The sequence below is a fragment of the Ptychodera flava genome, unplaced genomic scaffold (assembly GCF_041260155.1).
Source record: "Ptychodera flava strain L36383 unplaced genomic scaffold, AS_Pfla_20210202 Scaffold_46__1_contigs__length_1169225_pilon, whole genome shotgun sequence".
Taxonomy (NCBI): Eukaryota; Metazoa; Hemichordata; class Enteropneusta; family Ptychoderidae; genus Ptychodera; species Ptychodera flava.
The window spans coordinates 739,594-762,848 of record NW_027248368.1 but is presented as its reverse complement, the minus strand read 5'-3'; the positions used below and the strand labels follow the sequence as shown (position 1 = coordinate 762,848).

The 23,255-nt window shown below is 39.9% G+C and overlaps 1 long non-coding RNA gene across 1 annotated transcript; it reads right to left on the bottom strand.

Moving 5' to 3' along the window:
* On the bottom strand, window positions 1-2,381 carry LOC139128256 (uncharacterized). Its single transcript, XR_011551236.1, has 4 exons — window positions 2,181-2,381; window positions 1,674-1,800; window positions 1,394-1,457; window positions 1-387 (listed from the first exon to the last, which is right to left on the bottom strand). It is a non-coding gene; the product is annotated as an uncharacterized lncRNA (long non-coding RNA).
* Between the last annotated feature and the right edge of the window lie 20,874 nt (window positions 2,382-23,255).

Below are 23,255 nucleotides of genomic sequence, written 5' to 3'. Positions count from 1 at the left end.
TCTATGTTCAACAGTTGCATTTTCAGCTACAGTTCTCACAGGATGATCAAGATTCCTGTACTTATCTTGCATTGCAGCTTGGTGTTCTAGATGCACTTTATATGTACGGAAACACTCAGCCAGTTGTTGTACGTTGTCATGCATTGATTTCCAGGCTGGACTGCTCTTCATCACAGGTTTCAACAATATGCTGTACAACGCTTGGCTGTGACTGTTGAGCTCCATACTCGATAAAGGCAAAGATTTCATCTTCTTGCGCTTCACCTCATTAAAGCCATAGTAGTCCTCAAACACAGGAGGTATTGGTAGCACTTCTGTTTTCTTCATAGCTGCATCATTAATGACTTGATGATGATTGGTTACATACCACAAGGCATTGCAGATGACCTGTAATATGTAAATGCAACAAAAGTGTTACTAAATCGGACACACTCATTATGTTTTAATGTCCACATCAAGCATTTTAACTATTTTGAATGCAGTGCAGTCTATTGAATAGAACAGTGCCTATTACATTCCATTGTTTATTAGAGAGTAGACTACATGTACTGTCCCTTGTTTACATTCAAAAGCATGTTGAAACACCCATTCTTCGACCAATCAACTGTTTAAGTTGGCATGTAGCAGTATAGTACTCAGTACTTTACATAAATGTACAGTGTATGCAAGATATGTTGACTGGCCAAATAATTAATGTTTCAACATAGTTATGTCTTCATCAGAGACATATTTAAAATATTTTTATTGTTTTAAAAGCAAGAAAGAAAAGCCAGCATTTTAATCCAAGAGCATTAATGGTTTTAATAAAAGCCATATTTATAAAATTTAATAGCAGGAATAGTCACCACACCTCATTCCACAGCTTTGTTTTTAAAGCAAGATCAAGAAAGGCAGCATTTAAACCCAAGAGGATTTAGGGGACAAAGTCACTCATTTTTAATGTTATTTTCGTTATTTTAGTTTCTTTTGAAATATTGCTTTAATATTCTGTTCTGCTCGCTGATATATACCCAACCACCAGTTGTTACAAGTCAACTCACACCCTATACTTGGACATAATGCATGATTACTTCCATCACTGAATTTTTGGTATGTACCAAAAATTGCATTGTAGTAAAAGTTACATATTATGGCTTTGTACTGGGAGAGAGTTTGAACTGGTAAAACTGGTGATTATGCATATATCAGGGAGCAGAACAAAATAAATAACATTTTACAAGAAATTAAAATACCCAAATTAATGTCAAAATGAGCGACTGAGTCCCTTGAATGGTTTTAATAAATAGCCACAGCATCAATAGTACACCACACCTCATTACATTTCTACTGCACTACCACAGCTTCTGTGGGGTTATTAGCACCATCACCTATTAAAACTGTATTGAAATCATACCTCAATACTTTTGGCATTGATATTGAAAAGCAACAGTATTTCCAATATCTGAAATAAAACATTTCTGAAACAAACAAAAGAACCAAGTATATTCATTTTGAAATGCTTCACACAGACATAAAAACACATAAAACTTTACTATTTTTTTATATCAACATGTAAAGCTTTCATATTTTATATTATTCTTGCTGTACATAGTACAAGTATATTGTACGCCAAACCAGAGAGACAGACAGTCAGCAAAATCAAGAAAGATGTGTTACATGTACACAACTCATACCTGCACTATATATGCTCCATCAGTCTTGGCAAGAGCCTTGGGAAAATCAAGCCCCATATCTTTAAATTCGCCTACCAATTTATTGTACAGCTCGTCTTTCCTTGATAATCCTGTTCTCATTCCAGCACTGGAAATAAAAGTGTTTAAACAGAACTTCATTAGTTAGGACTAACAAACCAAGTCACTTTGTATTTCATGAAAAAAATACCACATTTCAAGTGCTACGTCTGTCGTATAGTAACAAATATCGCTCCATTCTGAATAGTATTCAGCTACTGCAGCACTAAAAATTACATGTACATTTTCTCTATACATTCCCAATAAATCTAAGCACAAAGCTGGAATCTGCTTCGATAAATACTTAAATCTGCATTTCTAAAATGGTGTCAACATATCTTGTGAACCGGCCACTTTAGAAGAACGTCGTAAAAATAACCGTGTTACACGAGTACTGCTCCAAATCAAAGTTACAGGTCCATTGAGTGACCTTTAAAAATGAAATCTGACCTGCTTGTTTTCGGTGTTGCAAACTCTCGGCCACCTGCCATCAAAACTTGAAATGCATTTATGGTTTTCTTAGTAGTGTTCTTCACCAAGTCTTCAAGCTCTCGTAAATCCTCGCCTTTTTGCAGTCGCTCGCAAGAAAAACGAACGTACTTTACGTTGAAGTTGTTGGTAGCCTCGCCAACCTGTATGTTTGTCTGTTGTACGTCCAACACGGACCAGCAGCATCACTGGCGCATTCAACTCGAATCGAGTACATTTTGCATTCCGAAAAACCTGGATGGTGTTCCTCCAAAATTTCTTCGAACGTTCGGTTCTGCTTCACGGAAGACAAAATCGATCTTTCTTCGCCATGATCGCATTTGCGAAATGAGATGGAATACACGTTGTGTGCATTGCGAGTCGCCATTTTGTTTGAGACGAGGCCTGCTATGACGTCATAGTTCTCGCGTGATTCGCCCGATTCGTCATAGTTCTCGCGTGATTTCGTGCGTTTCATGTTTTTTTCATATCGTCAGTTTTACTTCCGGGTTTACGATGCTCTAAAAAGTCTAGGGTCGGGGGGATAAAATCGGGGTAGGTCGGGTGATCGGAACAGCACATATTTTTTTTTTTGGCCTAATCAGAAGGGACTCTCTTTGTGGGAATTTTGGCTGTTGTGGAGGTTTTGCCTGAAATGGGATGGAGAAAAACTCTATATGGTATCCTTTTACCATTGATAGGATGTATGGATCGTTTGTCAGTTTTTGCCAATTTAGAACATATGCCTGTAACCGACCTGCCGGTGGCATGGTTTGACTTATGTTTGCCTCTGACAAATGTAATTGTCTTACTGTTGTGACCCACTTGTTGTTGTGTTGGTTCTTGTAGTTGTGATTTCTTCTGACTGGACTGGCCCGCAGAGGACCATTTACCCTTTGGGGGCCCACCTCGAAAGGGTTGGTTTCCATATGTGGTGCCCTTACCACGGCTTCTTTTGGTGAATACTACATGTTTTCGTTTGGATTGATTGGTCTCCAATTCATCTGCAAGTTCTCTTGCTCTTTTCTTTGATTTTGCTAGTTTGGTGATGACTTTTTCAAATTTTTCACCAAACAAACCACTGCAAGGTTTCTGTAGCAAGTCACCATATTTTTTCATGATGTCCTGGGCTTGTTTAATATCCTTGGTGAGCTTGACAAGCATTGATGTTTGCCTGTGATAGTTGATTGCAACGTTGGTTTGTCCAACGAGCATCACTGTACTTTTATCAATTAAATTTACAGTGTCTTCCAAATCCAGTGATTCATTTGCCTTGCCACTTTTAATGGAATGCATAGTATTCCACAATTGGGATAGAGGACCCATACATGTAGTGTTTAACAGCTTTTGTTGGATTTTACACATTGAGTTATCGATACCTTTTTCAATACTGTAACCTTTCGCTTGGAAGAAGTTATCAATATAACCATCAACTTTAGGTACCTCGAGTGACACAGACTCAGGAATTGGATGGAAATCCATAACAGTTTCTTTCAGGGTTTTGTCTTTCACATATTTCCTGAAATTCTTATCAACATACGATTGTAAGTTTGGCGGTAACTGCCATGTACTCGTGTCCTTCTCCAGATCGAACATGGCGTAAGATTCAGTTTTGGCGGGCTCACGCTCGCTAAACCGCCTTTGCCTTGCAGCATGGCTATCTGTGACGTCATCAGAGCTGTCTGAGCTGGATGTAGAGCTACTCTCAGAGTCATGACTACTAGAGTCTGTACTTGACGCTTCACTATCCGAATCCTCGGATTTATTGTTAGACTCACCGGTCTTATCATGTTTATGCTTGTTACCTGTAACCTTTCTGTGAGGTTTTTCAGAAGATGGCTTGTTACGTACTGTTTTCGGGTCGACAGTCGATACCTCTATGATCGCATCCGATCCGATCCCTCTACCCGTTTGAGGCCGGGCTTGAGAGTTTTCGTTATACGTGCTAGAGTTGTCTCTCAACTCATTTGCACCAGAAACATTCGAGTCCGCCATAATTTTTCGGAAATACCGTTAAATTCGCGGAGCCCAATTTGCGCACAGCCGCACGGGCTGCAGCCATTTAGGAGAAGGAAGATAAGCGCATGCTCAGGCCCTTTTGCTTTCTTTGAATGGCTGACACTTGAGGGCGCTCTTGCCATTTCTGGGAAATGCACTGTTATATCTTAAGGAGGTTTTTGGGATATGGAATTGATGATTTTCATCCAAGGGTACAGCTAAAAAGGCAATTTGCAGCAGGTATGTTAGATCCAAAATACACCCATAGTTTATCAATATGTTTTTTTATACTTGAGTGAATAGTGCAAAAGCCATATCAGGTTGGCCATCTTGTCAGGGTAATTTTATTTGCATGCATTATTTTAGACTTCCATTTCATTTAACTTATGTCATTGCCTTATTTTCTATATTTTATTGATTCAGGAGAAATTTCCAATGACAAGAAAGAAAAAGTGAAAGAGTTTTCAGAAAAGTACATAGTAAAGGAGCCTCTTGTTAGGAGATACTATCATACTTAGAGCATCTTCAACATCTGAAAGAAATGAAAGAAAAACGAAAGAATCAAAACATAAAGCAGACAAGAGAAGAGCTTCAGAAGAACTATGCAGATATTGATTGGATAAACCTGTATAAAAGTGCCCAAATACAGAAACAAAAAGTTGCTGTGCTTGACAAGTACATTTTAGCCAAAAATATTGAGACATTAAAAGAATGAAAAGATGGAGAAAGTAAGACTCATTAGTCAGGGCCTGAAAATTTCCCTTTTTCCCCACTGGTCCCAGGACCAGTGACCCGGTTTTTTTCACTGGTCCCACGATAAAATCCACTGGTCCTCAAAAATTTGCATAACAATACGAGAATGATTCATTTCTCGTACTCATGTTATATATGCATTTCTATCAGATTTGCTTGGGATTTACATACAGCAAAAAACTGTCAATCTTTGTAATATAGACACTCTGCATAAACATTTACTTGGTAGACTTCTCAAGTTCTGGTACACACACTTAACATTTTTACTATAGCTATAAAGTTCATTTTATAATTGCCCAGCGATTGATTCTTTTCCATTGAAATTGCAAAAATAAAAGAAGGTTGAAAACACCAAATATCTGAGAAGAACTTTTTCCCTGATATCAATAGCAAATTGCCATAAAGCTGTTTTGACAAGCTAGGCGGTTCTTGTTAAGGTCAGCTACAATCGAGCTAGGGGGTCTTGACTATATAAGGAAGTTAGCATGGTGACCTTCTAAACTCGAAAGCTTGCTTGCTACGGACGATCGGAAACTTATAATGAGACTCCTTCCAGAGAAATTTACTGCAAAATACTACTTTGATAGACAGAGATATAATATTTTCACACAATTTTGGGGTTGCTGATATTTTTAGGTGAGACTACGGTCTGGTTTTTGCCACGTTACATTTTACATGTAAGATGTCAGAGTTCATGGCCCAGGGCCCAGTGCAGTGGCTAGTGGACGCACATCGCCTTGCTCATATCATGAATCGCTACAGAGTAACTGATTTTGTAGCTAGAAGACGTAGTCTCACAATGGACTCTTGGTTTCAGTGAAATTCTAGGCCTGATTTTAGTGCGTCCCAGTTACTCCCGTATTTTGGGGACGTACCGGTAGTTTCCAATTTTGCGTCAAAAGACACAAGAACACAATCTTGGGAAAACACTGGAAACTCCCTTGCGAAGTAAATTGACTCCCGTTTCTACTGGTCCGCGGACTTTTAAGGGGTAATTTTATACTGGTCCGGGATAAAAAATCACTGGTCCGGGACCTCGGACCAGCGTAATTTTCTGGCCCTGATTAGTGCCAGTATTGCACAGTCTTGCATGGAGATGAAACTAGTTTTGTGACAAGAGATGAAAATCCAGCTAATAATGATGAAGAGCCAGCTGAGAATGATGAAGAGTCAGATTGGGAGGAAGACTCACAGACGCATGATGATACTGATTCCGATATTGATAGTGACAAAGAAGATACCATGGTGCTAGCTGAAATTGGAGATTCCTTAGACAGTGACATTGATGATACTTGTATGTCAGAAGACACAGAACAAACTGAACAGCCTGTGCAGTCGATACGGAAGGAGGACAACAGCCTACTGAACAAGACAGTTTTTTGGGGACTGAAGACAGCAAACAGGGAAGGGAGGGTCACTTGATTTTGCGCAAGGAGACGGGGGAGGGTCAGCATTTTTTGCGCAAGAAATCGGGGGAGGGTCAGTATTTTTCATGCATCCAGGTTTTGAATCGCACCGGCCTCCCCCCTGTTAATTCTGACCAGGCCCTTATGACAGTGGGTTAAAACTATCATGTTGAACATTATTACAGACTGTCAATCCTAATAAGATTAAAATCATCCACTATGAGTCCCCTAACCGTTAAAAGTTCAGAGTTTAAAAATGACCAAATCATTATTTCCATGCATTAATAGATAATTAAGGATCTGTAATAGTACAGGTAAATGAAAATATGTGGGTACACGGCACAAAACAACATTCTAGACTTCTAAATGAGAAAATACCCTTTCTAAAAGTTTAAACCAAGGCAAACAACGAATACCAAATGGCATATTTTTATTTTTATCATTATCATGTAAGAAAAAGCCTAAACTCATGTTTAGATCACTTTCATGATGACAAAATGTGATATACGTCCTTTATGTTACAAGTAAGCGATAAATATTATTATCATTATTACTATTATTATCATTGTTTATGTTGTTGTTTTTGTTGATGACAGTGATGACAAGCCATTATTGCATTGCATTGCAAATCATCGGACAATCTGACATAAGTGACAGATATGAAAGTGACATTTAATGGGAACTTCGTAGGGAAATTTTTTCCCAATTACATTTTGTAAGCACGCCGTAACTTTGAAGTCAATGAATGAATGAACATGTCACTTGATTCATGATGTATAAAACACTTCGATCATGCATTGGATGTAACATTGTCCCAAACTGATATACGCGCAATGGATCAACTGGACAGTAGACTTATACTCAATGAGATGTGATGAGAGTGAGATGGCGCCCATGACGCATGTGTTTGCTCAGAAACCATCCTTTAGAAGTCACTATGAAAAGTCGATCGCTTACAGCTTCAGTCCTGTATCTTGAGATTTGCCTGGGTACACCACCACGAAAACCTGGAGCTATATACTGACGTACCCTACAGTACTGCAGCTGGGAGGGACCGTGCTTGTACTGAGTCTGTGTTACTTCCGGTACACTACTGACAGGGTCGTCACATCAATCACGGTTATAGCTTACACCAGTGTACAATTATTACAATTATTGTTCCATAAATATATAGCTTATACCAGTGTACAATTATTACAATTATTGTTCCATAAATATACTAAGTATGTCGTATTTTGTTCAAAGGCATTAACAGGAGCCTATGTTTTTTCTTCTCATTTCTACTCAATTTTTGAATGTAAATTCAAATTTCATTATTATTGATAAAAACCGAAGGACTACTAAGCGTGGACATCACTCATAAAATCCCGAAAGTCCAAGACCGATATCTTGGCCGGACAATTTCTCATGTGTACTGAGTACTGACAGGAAGTGTTGTCGCCCATGACAACGGCTCGGAACGTTTTTCTATACATCAATAGTCACCGTGGTAATTATTACTCAAAAAACTACATGAAAAATGTATCTATGTCCTTCAGGTTTCGACATGACCATGAACTATCACAGGCGCTCCTTAGCTGGTTAGTCTGCTAAGTAGATCGATTTTCGGCTCGATTTATCGATCCCGTAGTCGATATGCCCGCCACTGCAACCTAAATACTCACAAGGTGTGCAACACAATCACTCAAAAAACACACCACCCGATTTGTCTACTGGCCGTGCGCTCACACAAAACATTCAGAACTACACTCCCATATACCTAGTTGGATCATAAATTTAACCATCTCCTCGAAAATCACGCCAAAAAGCGTTTTACTCGCGACATCTTGAAGAAATCGGCCGTGTTTTGAGACCAAGCGGGGTGAAATGCAGCCTGCAGAACGATTCTACCATATGACGTAATTTTTTCCACTGCTGATTGGTTCAACTGTACTTCACAAGTGACGTCTTGCAGTGACCTTTGTTTTGGCCGTTGATTAGCCAATCAGCAGTGGAAAAAATTACATCATATGGTAGAATCGTTCTGCAGGCTGCATTTCACCCCGCTTGGTCTCAAAACACGGCCGATTTCTTCAAGACGACGCGAGTAACACGCTCTTTGGCGTGATTTTCGAGGAGATGGTTAAATTTGTGATCCAACTAGGTATATGGGAGTGTAGTTCTGAATGTTTTGTGTGAGCGCACGGCCAGTAGACAAATCGGGTGGTGTGTTTTTTGAGTGATTGTGTTGCACACCTTGTGAGTATTTAGGTTGCAGTGGCGGGCATATCGACTACGGGATCAATAAATCAAGCCTAAAATCGATCTACTTAGCAGACTACCAGCTAAGGAGCGCCTGTGTGAACTATGTGACATTACATGTAAGAGAGATTTACAAGAGTCACATATCCCTTTGTACATATACTAGGGCCATTATGTGGCATTATGTATTGCAATCGCTAACACTGATGAGGTCAGTTTATGTCCTTACCTGTCATACCAAGATAGGTCCAAGTGCTGTCCTGCTGTGTTGCTGCTGCTGGCAGGTTGTCGCTAGTTGGTGGAAAGCAAATGTCCATGTCGTGATCTCTTGAAAATGGTTTGGAAACTGTACTCTTCTTCTGAAACTTACACTCAAAAACTTAAATAATCCATCAATGCCTGTTTACGTAAAATTTTCGATGGCGCGGCGGTGCTCGAAGCTGGTTGGTAATCTCACGCATCGTTTAGCCTCAGCTGCAGTAGCTCGAGGTTTAGTCTGTAGTTTAGGGTCGGACGACGGCATAGACCGGACGCGTAAAAACATAGAACTACTCTTGAACCATCTTGTTCGAAAGAGCACATTTTACATACATTTATAGGCCTACAGACTCCTAGTACAGCGACATCAAGATATTCCCACACAGCGCGACGCGTCACACGGTAACTGGTCTATATTTAGCTTACAAGTGCTACAGTAACTCTAACTGAAATCAGTCCGCTGTGTTGAGGCAATGCACTATCTCATTTCATCAAGGGTGAAAAAAACCCCAAAAACAAACAAAGCAAAAGTAATGACAGCAATAAATTTGCTCTTAGTTTTTCATGCACGAAGTTTCCATACAGGGCTAATGCTAGGATTTACGTTTTCTGTGCGCATAGGCGGAAGTATATATATACGACGGTCCTTGCCTTCAATCTAGTCGGCGGTTGCCATGGCTACTGCGCTGCCCGGGGGAATAGTAGATCTGCCATGATGCCAGTGTGTGTGCAGCCGCCGGCTTTCTGTGAGACACACATTTCACTTGTACACAGTATTTACCATAAGCTCGCCGGGATATCAAAACACATTTGAAACCTCAAAGTCAAGGATCCTCTACACAGTAAGTGAGTAAACCGGTATGACTGTAAAGTATAAGTGTAGCCTCCGTGGGGGGGGGGGGGGGGGGGCAGTCCGCCTTGCCTGAAATTGGTCAGTTGATTGCTAAGATTTAATCAGCTGTATCATTTTCCGATGATTTATTCTCGTTTTACTATTTTAATATAAAGTGACACTACCAGAGGATTGTGTGCCCTCAGCTGTACTCAATGGGTCGCGTGGACGGTTCATCTCAGGTCAGTTTACACGCGCGACACGTGACGTTTCCATGACGGCTTATGATGAACAACGAAATAGATGCTTTGCGAAATCGCGAAATAACGAAATGACAGCATTTCCACAACCCCAAAATATTTTCTTCAATAAAATCTAATATTTAAATAATGTCCGTGACCGCAGCAGTTGGTTTACTGGGTTTAATGAACGGATTAGGTATGTAATGGAATATTTTGAAGTGACTTCAATCACGGTCGAACTACAAAGTGATACATGGCGAAATCATGGGCCGCCATGAAAATATCAGTATGAACACGTACTCCCACAGTCACTACAGTAGCTGTTTAGTCAGGGCAGTTGTGAAGCTTCACAAATCTCTCTCGAAATAAAGCCATAACATTTTGGAATTGAGGTTTTTAATCTTCAAACACTAGCTGTCGAAACGCAGCTATCTGCATGTTGGCGGTGAGCGTGCGAAGCTTTGCGGTAGCAGGGTTGACCTTTGATCCGCAAAGCTCTGCATGCATGGCAGGGCACAGGCAACCCAATAAGTATTACTGAGTTTTTCATACTGTTTTCTCTATCATTTTCTCTTCTTTCTTCATGCTCTGAATGATCGGAATAAATAAAATAAATGGTTTATATAACCTAACCTAGCCTCTGTGACTCTTTATTTATTTTACACTCCATTACAAGGACGTATATCTCTCATACACACATGCTGTAATTAATTAGTCAACACAACTAATTATGCTAATCCGTGGACTTATCAAGGATTTTACGGGTTGATCAACATCGCGAAAGATAGGAATGGAATACTAAAACCTATCTTTCCGATGTTGACCAACGTCTGATAAGTCCATGGATTAGCATAATTAGTTGTGTTGACTAATTAATTACAGCATGTGTGTATGAGAGATATACGTCCTTGTAATGAAGTGTAAAGTAAATAGTCACAGAGGCTAGGTTACGTTATGTAAACCATTTATATTATTTATTCCGATCATTCAGAGCATGAAGAAAGAAGAGAAAATGATAGAGAAAACAGTGTGAAAAACTCAGTAATACTTATTGGGTCGCCTGTGCCCTGCCATGCATGCAGAGCTTTGCGGATCAAAGGTCAACCCTGCCACCGCATAGCTACGCACGCTACCCGCCAACAGATAGCTGCGTTTCGACAGCTAGTGTTTGAAGATTAAAAACCTCAATTCCAAAATGTTATGGCTTTATTTCGAGAGAGATTTGTGAAGCTTCACAACTGCCCTGACTGAACAGGTACTGTAGTGACTGTGGGAGTACGTGTTCATACTGATATTTTCATGGCGGCCCATGATTTCGCCATGTATCACTTTGTAGTTCGACCGTGATTGAAGTCACTTCAAAATATTCCATTACATACCTAATCCGTTCATTAAACCCAGTAAACCAACTGCTGCGGTCACGGACATTATTTAAATATTAGATTTTATTGAAAAAAAAATTTTGGGGTTGTGGAAATGTTGTCATTTCGTTATTTCGCGATTTCGCAAAGCATCTATTTCGTTGTTCATCATAAGCCTTCCATGACCGTCCGCACAGCGCAGCGCAAAATTTCTGGTAGAACTTCCATATCATGAAGTTACGCCTTTGGTGGCTGAAGTAACTGCAGCCATTGTCAGTTTATTGCATTTTAGGATGATGTATTAGCCGCATTTGACAAAATTACAAGAAAGGGTCGGAAAAGAGGCATTCAGACAAGCGTTTTCTGCGGTGCACATTTTCGAGTGCCGTGACTTAGAATAAACACGGTTCGGAAGCCAGATGTACGGTAAGATAGACTTTACATTCCTGGAGTTACTACATCGATTATTATGTAATCGCAATGCCATACCAGTACGACCATTGTCACCAGAAAGCTTCGCGTGTATCATCATCAACTGTGGACAAGAGCGAGAACAGCAGCAAGACTGCGAAAGGTTGCCCAAAACATGTCAAGGATGCGGGGACCGCGGAGAAGTATGGCCGTGTTTACATCCCCCAAGACTGATCGCCGATTCAGATGCTTTACGAAAGTGATTGTAAATAAATAAATGAATACAAGTACTAGATCCCATGCATGTGTGACTCTATAATTAGTAACGTTAGGAGATATCTAATTTTATATTCCTAAAAAGTTTACGTAGTGATTGACTGACTCTTTGCGAGACTGAACGATAGGTTGTGTATAATACAGCACGGCGCTGCCAGTAACAGTGACACAACGTGTAGCAAAGAAGTTTATACTGTTGACGAAGCAGTCGCGTTGTCGTCATCTGTTCCCTTCTGTTCGACTAAGTCTCCCCTAAAATATTTTAGCTTCTTTGAGAATTTCGCAGTCATGAAACAATGAACACTGTGATTTATATCGCTGACACTTAATCAAGAAAAAAAACTGCGGAAGCGTAGCTGATCACTCCGTCACAGAAATGGCCGGCTGAGCCGCCCGACCTCGGTGCCAGTGGTCCCGATATTTACATCATGTCAATTTTAATGTATCTCTTCCCGAGAATTTGGCTAGACATGTCTTTACGGTCACATATTTTTAAAAGTGCCAATGTTCATGTGAGGTTTTATAACGCCAAACTGAAGATTTTGCGGCGAGAATACTACCTTCAGTGTTTATGCTAACATGACCCTCAGCCTGTTCCACTTCCAGCTGTTGAATGATAGGAAAGATGTGTGTTTAAACGGTGGACAATTTTCAACTTGATCTCTACTACGTTTATCTACAAGCGTCATGGTGTAATTCAAATTTTTATATACAGATTTTGAACGAGGCAATTTGTGTTGAGAAGTAATAATAAGGTTGGATGGCAACTCCAGACATATTTATATTTGTTAGCTTGCGGTTGTGTGTACGGTGTAGTGCACTGGTGTGTTTGACTGTGGTCACGGTGGGCTTGTCACACTGACGCGACGGTCAACAAGAGTTCCGCTTTTGTTCTCGTTTAAGTTAAGGTTCCGACTGTTAAAATTTGCAGGCCTGTATGGAAGACCGGTCACGACATGCGACATGCGACCTGCGACTTCAAAACTGCGACCTGCGTCCTGCGAGTTTGAAACATACGACCTGCGACTTCGGCATTTAGACCACAGTGCAGGCCTAACCTGCGACTTCACAACAGCGACCTAGTACCTGCGTCCTGCGTGTTTGTCAAACTGCGATATCAGTCTTGATTTGTTCGCACCATTGCTCTGAACACGAGCCTGAAAAACACGAGGGACACCATTGCACTATATTAAAACAGCCGGTTTACCGCATTCTCGCGACCAGAGCATAATTTTCGCACCGCTGGCCTACGCAAAAATCGGCCAGCGAAAGAATTCAACCAGCGATAGAAGTGCATGAAGCTGTGACGGTAGAGAATTCCACAAACGAAGAGCACAAATTTATTTTCCTTCTTACGAAAGGCAAACTGCTCTGAAATAATGCAATAGCAATAGGGTTTAAACGTCTACATCAGTGTTTAATAGTTTCTGGAACCTTCTGCCTACATGATCTAAAATATTATATACACACAAAAAATAATATGTACATATTATAGTATGTACATATTAGGCTTAAACACTGAAAATAGGATTGTAGGAGGGTTTAATTATGTCCTGTTTTACAGTTTTAACTCGCGTTATCTATAAAGAAAGTCGGTCACTGGCTATTCATGGTTAGCAAATATGTTTGGATTGCACTTCTGTCAATATCAGTAGTATTTTAACTGCTTTTACTTTGCATATGTTGTGTAGACAAATGTAGTCCGAAGTTAACCAGTAAGAATATTTTTATTTTTCCAAATGAACAAAAGTTGGATCAATTCGATTTTTGACGAAAAGTAAAAATGAAATTAGACGAAAAGATGGCAACACCCGATGATCAATCACTGGAGAATTGGAACAAAACTGGAAATGTTAGAAAATGAACGACAATAACTGAAAATTCGAATGTTTGCAATGACACTGACGCAGTTATGATACAGGGGGGACAACTGATGAATTAAACAGACAGCTAGATGGTTATACCACAGTGAAATGAGGATAAATACCAGAGATATCTAAAAATCAAAAGGTTTGTCGATAACATAAGGAAAGAAGCGAGGTAAGGCAGACGAAGAATATCTAAAATAATTTGAAATTATAATATAAACACATAAATGCCTATCACGTAGCATATTATTTTCCATGCATTAACACGTACTGTCAACATTTCCGTCATAAAATTATATCTCCAGATGAAAATGAGTGAACTGGTGTGTACATGAATTGAGTTTTGCCAGACTTGGCGAACGATTTACCAAAGCGAAAGCAATGGCTTATTAATTGATCGATGTTGAACGTTAAATCTCATTTCCACGTTTTACCCTTTGAGCGCTGTAATTTTCTCCCACCAAATTTTAGTGCAAAATTTTACCAATTGTATGAATTTTCTGTAAATTTTGATAATTTTGGACCAAATCGACATCACATTTCATTGGCTACAGGTTTTTCCCAAAATTTTTGCAAAATTGGAGAAAAATTGACAGGGGTTTATTATATAAAGGGGACAAAAATCGACTTTGGCGCTCAAAGGATTAAAGTTCACGCAAGACGCCTCCAATCTAATACTGAGGAAAACACCATGAAACGTTACGTGTTGTTGTCGCATGTCGCAGTTGTGAAGTCGCAGGTCGCAGTTTGACAAACACGCAGGTCGCTGTTGTGAAGTCGCGGTTACACCTAGGTCTAAATGCCGAAGTCGCAGGTCGCATGTGTCAAACTCGCAGGACGCAGGTCGCAGTTTTGAAGTCGCAGGTCGCATGTCGCATGTCGTGACCGGTCTTCCATAGGCCTGTAAATTCTGAACAGCTTTGTCATATCTTCTGTGACGATGATATTCTCAGTTGCACTGCTTTCACTCATGAAATTATCACTATCTCCATAGTCAATGAAGTAATATTTAAAGCCTAATCACTTCGCTCAATGATATTGCCTATTGTATGAAGGATTGGAAAGGATGCGAGCATCGTTGCGGCATATCATGAGCAAAGTAGCCTTTTAACACAATGTACAGGGGAGGGAGGGTGGGATAAAAAAAAAACAAAAACAAAAACAAAAACAAAATTAAAACAAAAATAAAACAAACAAACCAAACTTTCCTTTCCGCTACCGTCATGACTTACAAATGGTTCCTTAACAGTGTACCTCCTAGCTCCCTGCGTTCTCTGCCCTGGCTGTGTGAGGAATGACACCTTGTGTTCCCTGGGGACTACTTTATACTTTGTTGTATTCATGAATATTTATGAGTTCACACCTGGCGGAATATTTTCGCTATGTGCTTAGGCTTTGAATAAAGTAATATTTAAAGCCTAATCACTTCGCTCAATGATATTGCCTATTGTATGAAGGATTGGAAAGGATGCGAGCATCGTTGCTTCACACCAAACACAACGTATTCCTTACTGAAACCTAGTCTACCATAAACTCTCAACCTCCCAATCCTTATTCTCCCAATCCTAATTCTCCCATTCCTCACTCCCCATCCTCACATCGATATAAAATAAAGGACATTGAAGAAATCATTTCACAAAAACTTCCCAGCCATTATACTATACCCTGACTTATATAACCTCCGGTATCAATCTGTCATAGATAGCGGATGCAATGAACTTGCAGAATTATTTGCATGACAAATTCTTCTGACGTGTCACAGGAGCTGGCGATGGGTAGTCGTAACAATCCCCTTTAAAGATGCCCTTGCACGGAGTTCCGTACTCCGATACTTTTACCCCTTCGGAGAGCCAAAGGTAAAATGGGATTACCTGGCAGAATTTCAGTCAACAAATGCCAAGCTGCAAATGATTATGTACTTCTCCTGCAATGAACACATTTAGGTTTCTGAAGGTCAAGTCGTCATGGGAAACTTACTCCTTCCTGCCAAAACTGCTTCTATGTAGAAACACGCGTGTCTGATCCCCGTCTGGGGGCGCCCTCTGGCTTACCAGGTAAAGGTTATCCGACGCTAAACACTGATCAACTGTATAATACATCTTTCAGTTTGGAAAGCCAGACTGAGCAAAAAAAGCCCTTGTAAAATTTATAGAGGGCACCCCCAGACAGGATCCTGCAACTGGCAGGCGGCCGTAAGGCCAGGGCTTTTAGTATTCGCCCCCCTGTCTAAGGGAACCACTACTGAGAAACTACAATCTATTTTGCATTTACACTTTAATGATCTTCTGCAAACTTATACCACAACAAAATTCCCTCAGGAATTGACACAACAGATAAAGAACTTCAACTCTGTCGCTGAGATGTACTAACTGACTTCTCCAACTCGTCGAACTTTTTTTTTTTTTTCTTTTTCTGTAACTCCGACAGTTGGAGCCGCATCTACAAAAGGAAAGAAAGGCAGTTTCACAACAGCACACCTCAAATGTTTACAAGTTTCCTCTCCGAAAACTGCAACGGTGGGCATTACATACATCACCTTACTATAAGCTTACGTTCAATCCCTCACAGGGAGAAATCCGTCACGATTTAGCCATGGCCGTGGCCGTGACCGTGACCACAGTTACTACATCTTCCATACTCTCGCAGGGAAGATAGGGTGGGCATCGCATGCAGCCACCTTACTGTACATTCCGTCCCTCACAGGGACTACATCATTCCCTCGCAGGGAAGACAGGGTGGGCATCGCATGCAGCCACCTTACTGTACATTCCGTCCCTCACAAGGGACTACATCATTCCCTCGCGGGGAAGACAGGGTGGGCATCGCATGCAGCCACCTTACTCTACATTCCGTCCCTCACAAGGGACCACATCATTCCCTCGCAGGAAGACAGGGTGGGCATCGCATGCAGCCACCTTACTCTACATTTCGTCCCTCACAAGGGACTACATCATTCCCTCGCAGGGAAGACAGGGTGGGCATCGCATGCAGCCACCTTACTCTACATTCCGTCCCTCACAAGGGACTACATCATTCCCTCGCAGGGAAGACAGGGTGGGCATCGCATGCAGCCACCTTACTCTACATTCCGTCCCTCACAAGGGACTACATCATTCCCTCGCAGGGAAGACAGGGTGGGCATCGCATGCAGCCACCTTACTCTACATTCGTCCCTCACAAGGGACTACATCATTCCCTCGCAGGGAAGACAGGGTGGGCATCGCATGCAGCCACCTTACTCTACATTCCGTCCCTCACAAGGGACTACATCATTCCCTCGCAGGGAAGACAGGGTGGGCATCGCATGCAGCCACCTTACTCTACATTCCGTCCCTCACAAGGGACTACATCATTCCCTCGCAGGGAAGACAGGGTGGGCATCGCATGCAGCCACCAAATATACATTCCATGAAAGAAAAATAGTGGGCGTTGTAAGAAACTGTGCAAGAAACTCTTAGACTTCATATATTACTCGTAATATATGCATTTTCAATTCTCTCGCATGAAAGTAATGGGACAACTGTGCCCAACGTGGAATAAACTTGCAATAGTATAATTTGCCGTACAGCTAAAATGAGTAGCCCACTGCCACACACAAATTGTAATGATGAAGAGCTATGTCACTGTCATCATGGGTGTGCATCCATGCTGTCATATGGTCTTTGTAATATCTGACATAAACTCCATCCACAATACTCGGCTCAGTCTAAAAATACACGTACCTGAACGCTTTCTTTACGGGGGTTGGACATCCCCACTAATGTTGATGGACGCTATACCGGCAAACGCTCGTGGCACAGTAAGGGGAGCTGAGTGCCCGGCACAGGTGGCCATGAACGTAGCAACTGCCAGAACTAGTCGTTGAGTCTGGGTTTCTCCATGCGCTGAAATGCCTGGGCATGGCAGTCGCCGAGGTTGCACTGTTGGTATGAAGGGTGGAAGCTGAAACCATCCTGAGCTCGTTGTCGTCGGCGCCATGGCTGTGTGAGGAATGACACCTTGTGTTCCCTGGGGACTACTTTATACTTTGTTGTATTCATGAATATTTATGAGTTCACACCTGGCGGAATATTTTCGCTATGTGCTTAGGCTTTGAATACACGAAGTCACCATCACCCATTCTATTAGTGACGTCACAGCTACTTACGCCAAAATGGGGCGAGCTCGGCAATTTCCGGAAAATGTCGCCATGATGGAAATCGAAAAGTGCAACTTTTCCCGTGTTTTCGTCGAAATAACATAATACACCGTCTAAAACCGCTCAAATAAGCTTCAGTTTGTGTGTAAATGTTTGTTTTATTAATACCAATTTCATTGACAACCAGAAACTTTAGTATATGCCCCAAGTCAAACGAAAAAGTCTCAAAATGTGGCAGGACTCACCCTTTAAGTCAGTTCATCGATAAACAGGAAAGTTTTGATTTGTTCACATATGCCTGCAACTATCATAAGGGTATTGTTAAAAAGTTAGTTGGCTCTCAGGTTTCTTGTTGACTTAAGATATATTGGCATTATAGACAGTTGCAAAAAAAAACTAAGTCTTGTTTTATTGGGATTAAAGAAAAACATTGTATCTAAACTCACCATTCAGTTAGTCTCGCATGCCAGACCTCGAACCTGCATGCGACGCGAGCGGCGAAGCCGCGAGCAGTGGGTAACCGCAGGTTACGAGGTCTGGCAAGAACCACTGCTCAGGAATGTGATGACGTCAAAAGTGGGCTGTCTTTCCTATGCTAATAAGTATAACTTTGGACCACCGCGTACAGACGGCCATAACGCATTTTCACTGTACTTGTCCACCACGTTTCACGTATCTGCGCCGAAAAAAACACTCAAGCAAAAATCTACGGCGAGAATTTGTGAGGCCATTTACCACCAGCTCATCGGCAGTTGAATGGGCCCAAAGTCTGAGCTTCGTTTGAACGGAGCAAAATGAAAAAGCAAACTCCATAGAGGATGTCGACGATCAACAAAATGCAATCGCAAGCATTGAAGCAAGGCTGGAGCAATCTTAAAATTAGAGATTGGCCATATCTTGTCGGCAAATTCACGGAAACATCGTCTCCTTCCAGACAATCTGTCATGGCTACCTCCTGCTTCGGTTTCAGGCTGTCCATCACCACTTTCTTCAACGGCATAGATCATTTTTGCAGATTTTTTTCATCATGGTTACTGGGGATAGCGTAACCGTGATTTCATAAAGCCGTACTACTGTCTGAGGTCAACGTAAGGCAGTTTACTTCGAATGAAACATTTCTGGATGAATGACACAATCATTCAGTCAAATTCAAAAGGCTATTTTTAGACGCTCCACCTACATTCATGAATAAACAATAGATGTACTCTTTCATCCAGCCGATTTTCGAAGCATTCTATTGGACAGTATATATAGCACGTCGGTTCTAGCCAGACCTCGTAACCTGCAGTTACTCGCTGCTCGCGGCCTCGCCGCTTGCACCCCACGCAGGTTTCGAGGTCTAGCATGCGAGACTACCATTCAGTATGGTTTGGGAGCATTCGTTTTTTCTAGGGAAGAGGGTTGGAGGAAATAAGTGGGTTGATTTTTACAAAACCATTTTTTTTTTTTGGGGGGGGGGGGGTCAAAATTTACTAAAGTTCATAAGGGAGGGAACATGCATTGAGTTATTGCAAAAAAAAAACCCAACAGAATTGACCAAAAAGTATATAAAACAGAATGAGGCTTTTTCTGTCTGAAAAGGTGATAACAAGCAGAGAAGAGCACTTTTGTTCACAAAAATAAAATTTTCAAGTTCACCAAGAGAAATAAATGTCATCATGTTCATGATATAAGTTTATAATACTTTGAATACTGGGACAAATAGCTTGGACTTTTTAAAATCAATGTATAGTATATTAAGTATATGGAAGTGTTTGCAAAGATTTTTGGACTTTGTAATTACCATTTACACAAGAAATTTGATTTTGGAATTTCACCAAAATTTCACTGAAATCATATTTTCAAAATTGTTTTTTCTCTTTTTCAGAGACTTACGCTATGATAGATTAATGACAAAATTATGATCATGTATTATTCATAAAGCTATGAGAATTAGTTCATGCTTCAAATAAACCAGAAATTTAGATTCAACATTATTGATTTTCATGAGTGTTCACCAATGCAAAATCTGTCAGTGAAATTGGACATTGCATGTTGGTGACAGTAAGAGTAATTGTTTGTTTCAGACCACCACATGTCGATGTAACTGAAACTGTCATTGCAGCAGTGACTTTTTCCATAACACTAATCTTTACTCATATACATCAAAGTTTGTGAAATAAAAGCTTTCTAAGATAAGATGTCACGCTGTGCTATCATATCAATGATGTACCATAATTTTTTAGTTTTGTAAAATATGACTATTTTTGGATAATTTGGTAATTATCTGCAAAATTACACTGTGCCTTAGATTAAATTAAATGTGGTGTTATCAAAAGCTTAAATCTGTTCAGCATTGACATTAGTAACTTGGGCAATAATACCAAACACCAGGGACAAATGGGATTAGCTTCAAAGTTTAACAACAATAGTACAAAGTATACTTTGAGCATTCTGTTTTCATATACAATAAATCCCGTCTTACCCAGGTCACCCTTACAGAGTGGTCATAGCGGTCCTGAGGCATTTTAAAGGCCATCTTCAAAACAGCCACCTCTCTTGTTTGATCAATGACCATATGGAATTGCTCCAATTTGAAACAAAACCTGTTTATATATGGTCAACATATCTGACTTTGAATGACCTCTTTCAAAACATGCTTAAATTTGAATGGAAAGCAATTAAGAAATGCATCCCTTTAAACTGATTTTATAGTCGCAAATTGATTCTTTCAGTAGTTACATGTATGTATCATGACTTTTGAAAGATCTATGACATTGAAATTAATATTACTGCTGCTATCTGTTTGTAAATTCCCCACTCAACACATCACCTACCCTGAAAGTAATGCCACACCTACCCTTTATAGAAAGGCCACCTTGCCATATGGTGGTCACTTTTGTTGGATCCTTGGGTGACCACTGTAGTCAGGTTTGACTGTATAAACTATCCTTTTCTTTTTTATTCCCCAAAACATTTACTGAAGAACAACTAGAGTATGGATTGTCTGCAACCAAGTTGAATGTTACCTGGATATAAGATAGACCATGGGGGGTCTATGAATGATGTAATTATGTAAAGAAATTAGAAAACAAACAGACCAGCCTCAAACTGGCTCACATCTATACTGTCATTTTACATAAAAATGATTTCATATTCACATGAAGTATTTGAAGATAAAATAGAAAAGCAAAACTCTCTGACATCACTGCCATATCTAATGATATTGTCACATCATTTTATTACACACAAAACAAAGCTTTTTTCTGAATGGAATTCTGTTTTCAAAGGTGTTGTTCCTTGGTCAGAATTGTAGAGAAAACATCAGATCTCATCACCAACAAATGTTATTTATATGAAAGTGTTTTTATTTGTTGAAAGTAATCCAATGAAACCATGGATTACACCTTAATATAAATTCAAACTGTCCAAAAATGCTCGATAATACCAAGCACTGCAATTCCTAAATGATGAATAAATGAAAACTGTAATCGGAAGTGAAACCTTCAAAATATATTATTCATGAAACTGGAGCTACTGCATTTTATTTGCATTGTGAACATCTTGGAAATTGCACTTTATACTGTGTGAGTATTTCAGAATCTCTATGGCAAGTAGCAGTCTGGTACTCTTTGGGAATGATACATTGAACTTTGACCCACACTGAGGTGGCAAAACCATATCAAGGAGAGGAGGCCTAGAGGTTACTGAATTTCTTTGAACCAAACCTTCATTTTTGTAAACACAATCTTACATGGTTTGAAATAATGTTTGTAGTGTTTTCTGTCACTTTATCATGTCATAAGGCTGGCTAGCTGTGCTGTGGATGATCACAGATATTGATAGTGATATTGATAGTGCATACATATTGCCTTCCCATGTTATTCTTGCACTATACTTCTAGTGATATTGCTCTTACGGCAATAGCTGCATCAGTGAATATTCAAATATGATGAGAAAGAGGGAAGGGGACATATATTGCAATGCCTAATTGCGCCGTTGACTTCACTATTTTTATGTAAATTACAGCAACAAATGTGGTACTTTCGCAGACAAGAAGCTTCCAACATCTGTATATGTACCCATTGAATGTCCAATTGAAGTTTCTATGGTTATATCGTGTTATTTTCATTGAAAATTGTATAGTACTATTTTGCAATCATCTTCCTGCATAGGTAACAACGTTCATGACCCTTAGTGTTTATCGAACATTAACATGACATGACCAACAATGTGATTTTCAAAGATAAGGTCACCTCTACCTGAGTACCATATCAACAGAGTTGTTAATCTTGAGATGTTATTGGATTACTTACAGTGTATATTACCATTGCGATAACTTGAGTTAAGCCTCAAAATTTATATTTTATTTGAATTTTTCGTAAAAAATAAAATTTGTATCACATAATTTTGGCTGTGTGCAGAATGGATATGCCAAATCATTGCATAATCTGTTTTTATCATAATGGTTTAAGTTCAGAACCATGAAAACATACTGGGGCAAGTGAAGTTGGTGGGGGGGGGGGGGGGGTACATGAGCTTTGAGTCATGTAATATTTTTCAAAATAAAGAAATTTTAGGATCAGAAAATTTTATTTGAAATCAGGAAATCATAAAAACTAAGGTCATGTAAAGAAGAGAGCCCTAGGATGAAAAATGAGAGACCAAAAGTAACTCTTTGGTTTTGGGGTGCAAAGTGATAGAAATTTTAGCAAAAGGGGCTTTTATTGATCTACTAGTCACCACTGAATGCATCATGTACTTTTTATCAAAGAAAAATTTTGATTATATTACACATGATGACTAAATGGTAAATTCATAAAGATTTTATTCCAGGAAACAAGTTTTACTCAGGTCAATAGGTCACCCCTACTGTTACAATCATTGAAAAATTGTCCAAGAATGCACACAAGTTTGCACAGTGGATTTGTGCATCTTCTGAACTGTCATTGTGTAGTAAAAGATGTCCTTGATATCTCCGTGAAGTCATGGCAGATATTGCAAATTATGCAACAAGTTTTATTTGGGTCATGTATTTTGTGATGCTTGATTAAGATAAATAATAAAAATTATTTCCTGCGTTCCAAACCGAAGTATTCACCGATGAAGGCATGACATGACAGATAAATCTGCAAACTCAGAGGAAACACTGAATTCATAATTCATAACTTGGTATCTAGGGATTAAATCTCTAGGTTCCCAATGATATGACTATGAATGTAAGGTTTTACTGTATAGCTTCTCAACGCCAGAGGTTTGAGAGCTATTGACAAACACTTTCATACCAATTGACA